General features: G+C 38.9%; 1 pseudogene; it reads right to left on the reverse strand.

Moving 5' to 3' along the window:
• Nucleotides 1-380: 380 nt before the first annotated feature.
• Nucleotides 381-1,271, reverse strand: LOC117203466 (charged multivesicular body protein 3-like; annotated as a pseudogene).
• Nucleotides 1,272-11,921: the final 10,650 nt, after the last annotated feature.

Genomic DNA, 11,921 nt, shown 5'->3' on the forward strand with positions numbered 1-11,921 from the left:
CCTACCCAGACTAGTTAGGCAAGAAAAAGAAATAAAAAGCAACCAAATCAGAAAGGAGGAAGTAAAATTTTCTCTGTTTGCAGATGACATGATCTTATACATAGAAAACTTTAAAATTTTTTCTAAGGGTTAAAGCAGAAATTTATTAAAATCTATTTATATAGTGTTTTACATACAAAAAAAATATAGAGTCCTCAACATTCAGGCAATCAACTCTATTCTCAAAAGTGCTTTGTAAGAAGACAGATTTCTTTGCTTCCCCCCTAAAAAGATACTTCTGTTTATACTCCTAAAAATGGTGCATTTATTACACCACTTCTCATAAGAACAGTCTGGCTGAGATCACAAAACTTCTACACAGTGTAGAGATATTCAGAGAGAATCTTCTCCAGAATGCAATGCCTCATCACAGAGGTGTAGTGCAAGAGATACATAAAATAGTAGCTGCATCAGAGGAGTGTATGTACACGCAGTAAGTGAGACATGAGAAAAGCCTGAGGCCCAGCAGGGTGGCCCCTAGCCACAAAGCATGGCCAGCTGGGATGCATGGCCTCCAGGGCCTCTTCCTCCCTTTCATCTTCTGAGGTGGCCGTCACTCCTGGAGATTCAGGTTCCATAACAGCATTGGTCACTTTACTAGGTGCTTTGTCCAAGGCCCCTGCTGCAATTTCAAACAGAATTTTGTCAATTTCCATTTCTGCTGCTTTTTCCATTTCTTCTTGATCATCTATGCTTTCAAAAGTGTTCTCTAACATCTCTCCATGTTCCCATCCTTCTTCATCTCTTTGGACAATGCCTGCATTTATTAATCTATTTATTTTATCTGCATTCTATAATATATTTATTTGAACTGGATTTATATAATCTTCACAAGACTCTGAATAGCCTTCATCACTTCTGTGCTCTTCTACAGGAACCAGCCTCTCACAAGACCACAAGCTCGTTCTTCATCCCTGTGAGCACAGAATTCATGTGAGCTTTGGATGCATAAAGCTTGCTCACAGCCTTCCTTGACCTGATCTCCTCTTTGGCCAGAACTACACAGATATCCTTCTGGTCCTTCTTAGCAGCATCTTTCAGAGATAGTTTTAGTTTTTCTGCTTCTCTTTGAATGTCCATATTTGCCTGTCAGCAACTCTCATTTCTTTTCTTAATCAATATGCAAAAATTGGTTGCATTTCTATATACTAACAACAAACTATCTGAAAAAGAAATAAAGAAAACAATCCCATTTAATAACATCAAAAAGAATAAAAATACTTAGGAATAGACTTAACCAAAGAGGTGAAAGATCTGTATACTGAAAAGTATAAAACATTGATGTAAGATATTGAAGACACAAACAAATAAAAAGATATTCTATGTTCATGGACTGGAAGAATTAATATTGTTAAAATGTCCATACTACTGAAAGCAATCTACAGATTTAATGCAATCCCTACCAAGATTTTAATGACATTTTAAAAACAGAAATAGAAAAAGAAATCCTGAAATTTGTGTGGAACCACATGAGAGACCCTGAATAACCAAAGCGATCTTGAGAAAGAAGAACAAAAGCAGGATGCACACTTACAGGTTTCAAACTATATTACAAGGCTATAGTAATCAAAACAGTATGGTACTGGCATTAAAAGCAGACACACAGACCAGTGGAACAGAATTGAGAACCCAAAAATAAACTCATGCATTTATGTCAACCAGTATTTGTCAAGGGAGCTAAGAATACTCAGAGGATAAGATAGTCTCTTCAATAATGAAACTACACCCCTACCTTACACTACTCACACAAATTAACTTGAAATGGATTAAGACTTAAATGTAATATCTGAAACTACAGAAGTCCTAGAAGAAAACATGGAGCTAAGCACTTTGACATTGGTCTTGACAATAATTTTCTTGGGTTTGACACCTAAAGCACAAGCAACAAAAGCAAAAATAAACAAGTGGGACTATATCAAACTAAAAAGCCTCTGCACAGCAAAAGAAATAATTAATAATATGAAAAGGCAACCTACAGAATGGGAGAAATATCTGCAAACCTGATAAGGGGTTTGCAATATAAGGGGTTTGCAAATCTGATAAGGGGTTAATATGCAAAATATAGTAGAAATTCATACAACTGATTAGCAAAATAAACCCCAAACCAAAACTAAAACCCCAAATAACCCAATTAAATATAGTCAAAGGACCTGAATAGGCATTTTCCCAAAGAAGATATACAAATGGCCAACAGGTACATGGAAAGGTGCTCAACATCATTAATCATCAGGGAAATGCAAATCAAATCCACAGTGAGATATCACCTCACACCTGTTAGAATGCCTATCATCAAAAAGACAAGAGATAACAAGTATTGGCAAGGATGTGGATGAAAGGGATCCCCTGTGCACTATTGGTGGGAGTGTAAACTGGTGCAGTATGGGAGAGTACAAAGCTTCCTCAAAAAATTAAAAATAGGACTATCATACGATCCAGAAATTCCACTTTCGGGTACATGTCCAAAGGAAATGAAATCACTATCTCAAAGAGATATCTATACTCCATGTTCAAATCAGTGTTATTCACAATAGCCAAGGTATGGAAGCAACATAAGTGTCTGTCAATGGATGAATGGGAAAAAAAATGTTATATAGATAGACAGATAGATAGATACAGATATATATAATGGAATATTATTCAGCCATAAAAAAGAAGGAAATCATGCCATTTGCAACAACGTGGATGAAAATTGAGGGTATTATGCTCAGTGAAATAAGTCAGAAAAAGATAAATACTATATGAATTCACTTATATGTAGAGTCTTAAAAAAAACAAACTCATAAAAACAGAGATTGGTGGTTGGCAGGGATTGAGGGAGGTGGGATGGGTTGGATGAAGGTGGTCAAAGGATACAAATTTGCAGTTTTGAAATGAATGATTTCTGGGGATCTAATGTACAGCAGGATGACAAAACAGTACTGTATTGTATACCTGAAAGTTTCTAAGAGTCAATCTTTAAAGTTCTACACACACACACACACACACAAGGTAACTGTGTGAGGTGATGGATGTGTTAACCAACCTTATTGGTATAATCATTTTGAAATATACACATATATCAAATCAAATCATCACAAATGTACACCTTAAACTTACACATTATATGTCAGTTATATCACAATAAAAATGGTAAAATATTCAAGCAAATATGAACAAGGAAAAAAAGAAAACAATAATAATAAGGCAAGAAAGCAGGAGATATGTTCCATGTAAGTCTGTAAGTCTTCCAGGACAAAGGGACAGAAGCCAGAGAACTTCCCCTTCCTTTCCCCTGCTGTGACACAAATAAAATATTATAATTTATCTCCTCTAGGAGACCAGAGAATTGCTGTCTCCAGCAGGAACTGGATTCCTCACTAATCTCTGAGACTGTACATTTTTGTAACTATTCTGAACAAATCACTGAATTAATTTCCTTACAAGAAAACTAAATTACTAATATTACCAAAATGTTCTCCCTCACTGGAAAATTCTCCTGATTCTAGCATTTGGGTTGATATGACTCCATTTGGAATTGGTTTTAGGAGACATGATTTTTTTTTAAAAGGAAATATTCAGTACTAAAGTTGGTCTAAGTGTTCTACTCCCTGTAGGCCAATATAAGCATTATTTTTTTGTTCTTGAGTTCTCCCTCTCGTATTTTTTTCACACTCTGCTTTTATAGTGCTACTTTCCATATAACATTTTTCATCTTTAAAAAAGTTTACAGGCTTTTCAAGATAAATGCTGTGCCCCCTCCCCACAAATACAAACCCTGGGACTCAGATGGATCATTTGGGGTTAACTCCTCAGCACCATACAGAAAGCCAAAGTTTTACAAACAGCCTCTGGCTTTACAGTCTTATCTGAGCACATTATGGGAAATTGAGCTTGCAGATACTTAAAGCATCTCATGCCCCCACACCCCCATCCCTGTCTTCGTCTACTGGGGCTGCTGTAACAAAATACCACAGACTGTGTGACTTAAACAACAGGAGTTTATTTTCTCAGAGTTTTGGAGACAGGGTAGTCGAAAATCAAGGTTCCGGTTCCTGCTGAGAGCTCTCTCCTGGCTTGTAGATGGCTGCCTTCGTGCTGTGTTCTCACGTGGAGAAGAGAGAATGAGCTCTCTGGTATTGCTTCTTATTAGGACACTAATCCTCTTGGATGGATCAGGGCTCCATCCACCTTTATGACCTGACTTAACCTTAATTACTTCCTTATTCCAATTATAGGCACACTGGGGATTACGCCTTCAACATATGACTTTGGGGGGACACGATTCTGTCTATAGCATCCCCCCAAAACATTATAAAGTTAAAATGGGCAAAATCCCACAACAGATGTCCATTTATTTAAGTCAATTACCCAGTGGCATAAATTCACTATGAAAAAGAATTAGCAAGTTATATCATCCACCACTACTCCTTCTGCCACTCAGTAGGTTGAAAACAATTTCTCTTGTGTTTCAAAGCACTTTAGGAGAATTCTTTTGCTATGTCGAGTCTAACTCTACAACCTTGGGACCTGACACTGCCTGGGAACTTCAGAATAGGCTAGATATGCTCCTTCTACCCACAAGGCACACTTCCCTCTCCATTGGAACAGCTAAAAACCTCTTCATGAGACAAGATCTGTCCTTGGGTGCCTGCCATTTTCTCTCTCTTCTCTGGGGGCCAGAGTTTGCCATGCTTCTTTCTCCCGGGCTGAAGTTTCCCCTTTCATCTTTCCTGCAACGGTTCTCGATGTTGGAGGCCATCTGATCCCTCTGCAAAGTGCTAACCAAGAACTGGCTACCTGGTCCACTACAACCACTGCTCCTTGGCCTCTCAGCTCTGTGTAACATATTGGCCACCAGCCTCTTCTGGCAGGCATGGTGGCAGCTTTGCCACCCTCTGTGTGGGCTGCCTCGCAGGTAGAGCTGTAATAGGCTTGGGTTTAGGAGGAGTTCTCCATCTTGGTGTGATCACTGCAGAGTGGCAGTGCCTGGTGTGCTTACAGGCAGTGCCACTGGATGCCTGCAAACTCCCCATCTTCTATAATCCTCCTGTCTGCAAGGGCAGAAGCCTCCAGGGAGCTGAGAAAATCTGAACCCCTGAGATGTGATTGGATGATGAGAGAGTCTGGCTGTCTTTCACTCCTTCTTCCAGGCTAAAGGGAACTGCCTGTTGGGGCTTTTCCTTTGGTGTCTTGAATGGGGTTGCTCACAGAACCAACACTGTCATCAGTCCTCTTTCACTGTAATTCTGTGGACCTTCTTCTCCCCCACATTGGGAGATATAAATCTATACTCATATAGGTTTATGAGTAGTTAGAATGTGTTGGGTCACTACTAGACCTTTCTCTGAAAAGTGCACACTATAAAGGAGCAGGAAGCATGAAGAAATATGAGAACTTATAATGGAAAGATGCTTTCATTCTTCTTACTGCTTCTATACAAACACACACATACACACTCAACAGTTTCTATCTCCACCATCAAATTAGTCTCATATCTTTCCTCCTTTCTTCCTTTCCTCCCCCTTCTCTTCTCTCTCTCCTTCTTGCCCTCCTTCCCTCTCTCTCATTCCTTCCTTTCTTATTTCCTTCTTTCCTCCCTCCTTTCCTTCCTCCTTTCCTCCTTTCCTTCCTTCCATGGCCTCAGACCAATCACCAAGTTCTTGCTCTACATGATATAATCTACTTGCTCTGCATAATTTTTACTAAAATTACACCCATACAAAAATGGTTGATGCCAAGTGTTGAGCCAGGAATTAAAAGGCAGTCAGTTAAAGAAGCACCTTAAGTGGACATTCCCCGAATTCAATGTTTTCTTTCTTTGCAAAACCACCCATTACTTTTATTTTTTTATATCTTTATTGGAGTATAATTGCTTTACAATGATGTGTTAGTTTCTGCTGTACAACAAAATGAATCAGCTATATATATACATATATCCCCATATCCCCTCCCTCTGGAGCCTCCCTCCTACCCTCCCTATCCCACCCCTTCTAGGTCGTCACAAACCATCAAGCTGATCTCCCTGTGCTATGCAGCAGCTTCCCACTAGCCATCCATTTTACATTTGGTAGTGTATATATGTCAGTGCTATTCTCACACTTCGTCCCAGCTTCCCCTTCCCCCCACATGACCTCAAGTCCGTTTTCTACATCTGCGTCTTTATTCCTGCCCTGTCACTAGGTCCATCAGTACCGTTTATTTAGATTCCATATGTGTGCATTAGCATCCGGTATTTGTTTTTCTCTTTCTGACTTACTTCACTCTGTATGACAGACTCTAGGTCCATCCACCTCATTACAAATAACAATTTCGTTGCCTTTTATGGCTGAGTAATATTCCATTGTATATATATGTCACATCTTCTTTATCCATTTGTCTGTTGATGGACATTTAGGTTGCTTCCATGTCCTGGCTATTTTAAATAGTGCTACAATGAATATTGTGGTACATGTATATTTTTGAGTTATGGTTTTCTCAGGGTATATGTCTAGTAGTGGGATTTCTGGGTCATACGGTAATTCTATTTTTAGTTTTTAAAGGAACCTCCATACTGTTCTCCATAGTGGCTGTATCAATTTACATAGTGGCTGTATCAATTTACATTCCCTCCAACAGTGCAGGAGGGTTCCCTTTTTTCCACACCGTCTCCAGCATTTACTGTTTGTAGAGTTTTTCATGATGGCCATTCTGACTGGTGTGAGGTGATACCTCATTGTGGTTTTGATTTGCATTTCTCTAATGATTAGTGATGTTGAGCATCTTTTCATGTGTTTGTTGGCCATCTGTATGTCTACTTTGGAGAAGTGTCTATTTAGGTCTTCTGCCCATTTTTGGATTGGGTTGTTTGTTTTTGTGATATTGAGCTGCATGAGCTACTTGTATATTTTGGAGACTATTCCTTTTCAGGATTATTTTCTCTCATTCTGAGGGTTGTCTTTTCATCTTGTTTGGATTGGAAGAATCAACATTGTGAAAATGACTATAGTACCCAAAGCAATCTACAGATTCAATGCAATCCCTATCAAATTACTAATTGCATTTTTCACAGAACTAGAGCAAAAAATTTTATAATTTGTATGGAAACACAAAAGACCCTGAATAGCCAAAGCAATCTTGAGAAAGAAAAACAGAGATGTAGGAATCAGGCTCCTGGACTTCAGACTATACTACAAAGCTACAGTAATCAAGACAGTATGGTACTGGCACAAAAACAGAAATATAAATCAATGGAACAGGATAGAAAGCCCAGAGATAAACCCATGCACATATGATCACCTTATTTTTGACAACAGAGGCAAGAATATACAATGGAGAAAAGATAGCCTCTTCAATAAGTGGTGCTGGTAAAAATAGACAGCAACATGTAAAAGAATGAAATTAGAACACTCCCTAACACCATACACAAACATAAACTCAAAATGGATCAAAGACCTAAATGTAAGGCCAGACACTATCAAACTCTTAGAGGAAAACATAGGCAGAATACTCTATGACATAAATCACAGCAAGATCCTTTTTGACCCACCTCCTAGAGAAATGGAAATAAAAACAAAAATAAACAAATGGGACCTAATGAAACTTAAAAGATTTTGCACAGCAAAGGAAGCCACATGTTACTTTTAAATTGAGTCTAGTGCCTGCATGTGTTTTAATGGGCTCTGAATCTTTCAGCCTGGGTGGAATTCAGCTCCACCACTTCTAACTCTATGACCCTGAACAAAAGGCTATTATTTCTTCACCTCTGAAAATGGTGATAATAATGCTATCTCATTAAGCTATTGGGAGGATAATATTAATCAACACATATGAAGCAGTTATAAAAGGACCTGACATCTCTCAAGTGTTTAACAAATATTATATATTATCATTAAATTAGTCTTAAGGTTTTATTGAGTACCTATTATGTGCCTAGAACTTTGCTAGGCAGGTGAGGTGTGGGAAAAATCTAATTATTGTTGAATGACCTTTCTTACTGAATTGATTGACCAGGTAGATGTTTCAGAGCCCTATGAACAAGGCCTTGCAGGGCACCCATTGTGTATCCCAACTGTGAGGCATGTGACACCAGAGTTTGAGATGCCATTGTCATGACTAGTAGCTGTCATCTTGAGCATCTGTGATTTCTTCCGATTACATTTGGTTCCTTATGAAAACCTTAGAGACCACTGTGCAATAATCTTCCTCATGAAGCAACACTGAGATGTACTTATAAAGAATAATGGACTTGAATATATCCACACCTTCCCATTATTTTCAAGGACAGCCTTGATTCCTTCCATCTTTTCAACTTATGGCCAGGGGGAAGATCACTTCACCCAGCCTGCTCAAAGTGTACCCCTTGTGCACTGGTCTAGGGAAGTGGGAAAGCAATAAATGCCTGTTGAATGAAACCATTAGGCTCCCAGGCCAACTGAGGTAACACATTTTCAAACACACCAGGAAATTGCTTCTCTGTCCCATCACTCCCCCAGGTAGATGGCTCACATGCTTGCTGCCTTCTCTGGTAGAAATCCTCTTGCATTCCCTCAGTGGCTGCCTCAATACACAGCAAGAAGTGCAGTCCAGGCAGCATCCAGGCCCAACCTTGATTCTGCTCAGAAACAGTCCCACCAGCACACCTGCTACCTCCTCACTGGAATCAGCTCATCAGAACGACTGCTTACCAACAGGCCATTGGTCTCTCAAGGGTTTGGAAAAATGAATAGTAGCTTCTTCTTCTTCTTTTTGATTTAAAATTAAATTCTCCACATTTTAATTATTTTTATGATTACAAACCAGTTACTTTATATTATTACCTTGTGTTTTTATAATTTTTTTGAATGAAAGATTCTTTAAATTCTATAATTCTTCACAATTTTCAAACGTTTCCCATCGATTTCATATAATCCCATAACAACCCTTTTTTTGCCCCTACCCCTATAGTCCCTCCCCCCTTCCCTCCCCTCTGGTAATCACTAGTTTGTTCTCTCTATCTGTGAGTTAGCTTCTTTTTTTGTTTTATTCACTAGTTTGTTGTGTTTTTTAGATTCCACATATAAGTGATGTCATACAGTATTTGTCTTTTGTATGACTCGGTAGCTTCTTATTTCAAAAATATTGGGGACTCTTGGTCAGAGAATCATGTTGAAACATGTTTTGACAGAGCCTCTGTATGCAATTACCCTTCCTTCCCACTGAAACAAGCATTCCTCACATATGCTGAGTTCTGAAGATTCACAGAGCACTTCAATATCAGTTATTTCATCTTCACAACCACCATGTGTCTTAAGTAAGATATATATATCAATAATGATGATAATAATAATATTAATAATAAAAACTTTTATTGAGAGCTTCCTTGGTGCCAGTTACTGCACCAGATGCTTTATATGGATTAGCTCAGTTGTCATAACAACAGCTCTGATTATTCCTGTCAAAAGATGAGGAAACCAAAGCTCAGAGAAAGTAAGTGACTTGTCCATTTTACAGACCCAGAACCAGGCTCCCCAAGGCCCTTTCTAAGGCACCATGCTGTTTCTCAGCGTCTCCAAGTCACCCATGGGGTCTGAGACCACTTTGGTGCCACTTTGGGGGCTCACTGTCCCAGCCTAGAAGAAGTCAGTCACAGTGGTCCATCAGTTGTGCCTGCAGGCCATGGTTTGTGCACACACACAAAGATACCTCATAACCAAAGCAAAGGGCATGATCCCAGTTGGAAATGACTAAGGGATCCTTTGCCTCTGAGGCGAGAGCTCAAATCTACAACTAGTAGCGCCAGTTACACTGGCGTGCTGTCTACATAATGCAAACCATGGTATTTGGCAATGGCTCTTAAACTTGGCACAGTCCACACTCCTCCTGGACCCAAGAGATAACATAACCAAATGTTTTCTGGGGTTGTAAGAAATGAGTGTTTTGCAGGTAGGAAGAAATACAAACATCATCCCTATGGGAGCTTGCTCCATCCAATCCCAAGGACAAAATGGCTCACTCTCTGCTGGCCCTTCGAAAGGTTAAATGTGAGCAAGGGCCCAGGTAAATAGTCACAATGCAAACAAAGTCATGTAAATAAATGCATCTCTGATCGACGCAGGCTGGTGATGCCAAATATACCATCTGCACCATTTCTCATGATGAGATTAATTTTTTTTCCCTGCATGTCCCAAGCAGTGAGAAGATGACCATCCTAATGCAGACCAAGGCATGCCTCATTTGACACTCTTGGAAATTTTTTAAAAATTTCAGATCCACAGAGAATCAGTAGCATTTGTGTTTTTCTAGGTAAGGTTGAAGTTGGAAGAAAGAAATCTCACTGGAAAGTAAAAGGGCAAATGTCCAGGGCCTGAGAAGGTACTTGCCATGTACTGTGATTTTTAGAGGGTCTAGTTACATCTGCAATCTAAGATTCCTCACCTTGCCCACTCACTCATTCACTTGACAAAAGCATTATTTGCGTCTAATTATGTTTAGAGCAGTGTTAGGCATTATGGATGCAAAGGTAAGTAAAATATGGTGCTTGCCTTAGAGGGACATTCCTTGTGCTATGAGAATTTGCTTGGCAAGATTTATGGATAACTTCTTGAAAAATAAAAATTAAGAGCCTGTACTCAGAATCACATGTGGAGTTTCTTATATACACAAATGACCAGGTTTTACTCTTCCAATTACTAATCTATCTAAGGTCGGACTTGGGCATCTGTTTTATTTAAAAAAATGAAACAAAAATGAAACTTTTAGGTCAAAAGTCAGCAAACATTTTCTGCAAAGAACCAAATAGTAAAATTTTCAGTCTTGTGGGTCATATAGTTGCAACTCTTCACCCCTGCCATTGCAGCCTGGAAGCAGCTATAGACAATTTGAGACTACAAGGGCGTGGCTGTGTTCCAGTAGAACTTTATTATTACAAAAACAGGCAGCATGCTGGATTTAGCCTGTGGGCTATAGTTTTCCACCTCCCGTTCTAGATGATTCTTATGGGCAATAGCCTTAAGATCTGCTTGTCTAGAAAATATTGTGACTTTGGAAGGTGTATAACAGGCACTGCCATAGATATGAAATGGAGTAATGCTGCTTTTCCCATCTACATCACAGTACGGAAAACTATATTTTTAGCATTCCTTCGATGCAGTCTTTGTAGGCTTACATTGAATCTGATCAGACATTTTTCAGAGATCTATACTTAAGTGCCATTCTCGCTGGAGGTAGGGAGTTTTACTAGATACACAGTTTAAACGAAGAAATCAATCTACTTACATTCTAAGTTTTTCTAAGATCAGAAAAAAATTAGATATTTTTGTAATTATTAGATGTATCACTGCATCTTATGGTCTGGAATAGGAAAAAATATATATCCCCTGGAAGAAAGTTCTTAAATTTAAAGAATAGGTCTAAGCTCTTAATTTATACATTTTTATATTTGATAGACAAGGAAAACAAACAAACTTTTGAATATAAACTCTTTGATGTTCTTTCAGTTCTAAGATCTTGAAATACTCTTAGTGTTTATTAAAGGGCAAATTCACTTCAACAAATATTTATGAAATTACAGCTTTGGAGCTAGTATTCCAACTCTTGCATAATACACAATTTTGTGGGAGAAACAACAACAAAAATACCTATAGTGTGAGTGATAGTTGCTATAGTAGGGGGATCACAGCTATAGGGGTGAATAGTTCTTCTTGAGTGGGAATAGGGTGGAGGATGTGGAAGGAGGTGAGAGCACCAGGGGGGTTCAGGAAAAGCCATAGAGATGAAGAGGCATTTGAGTTGGGCACTGAAGGATAAGTAGGAGCTCTCCATGCAGGCAAAGGGCAAAGGAGGGAGTGTTCTTTGAGCAAGGACACAGTGAAAGGAAAAGCACTTCTGTTTAAGGAGTGATGTCTAGGCTACTCTGACTTGAGTCCAAGGTGTCTGGGGATGATGGA

This window comes from Orcinus orca, chromosome 1 (assembly GCF_937001465.1).
Source record: "Orcinus orca chromosome 1, mOrcOrc1.1, whole genome shotgun sequence".
Taxonomy (NCBI): Eukaryota; Metazoa; Chordata; class Mammalia; order Artiodactyla; family Delphinidae; genus Orcinus; species Orcinus orca.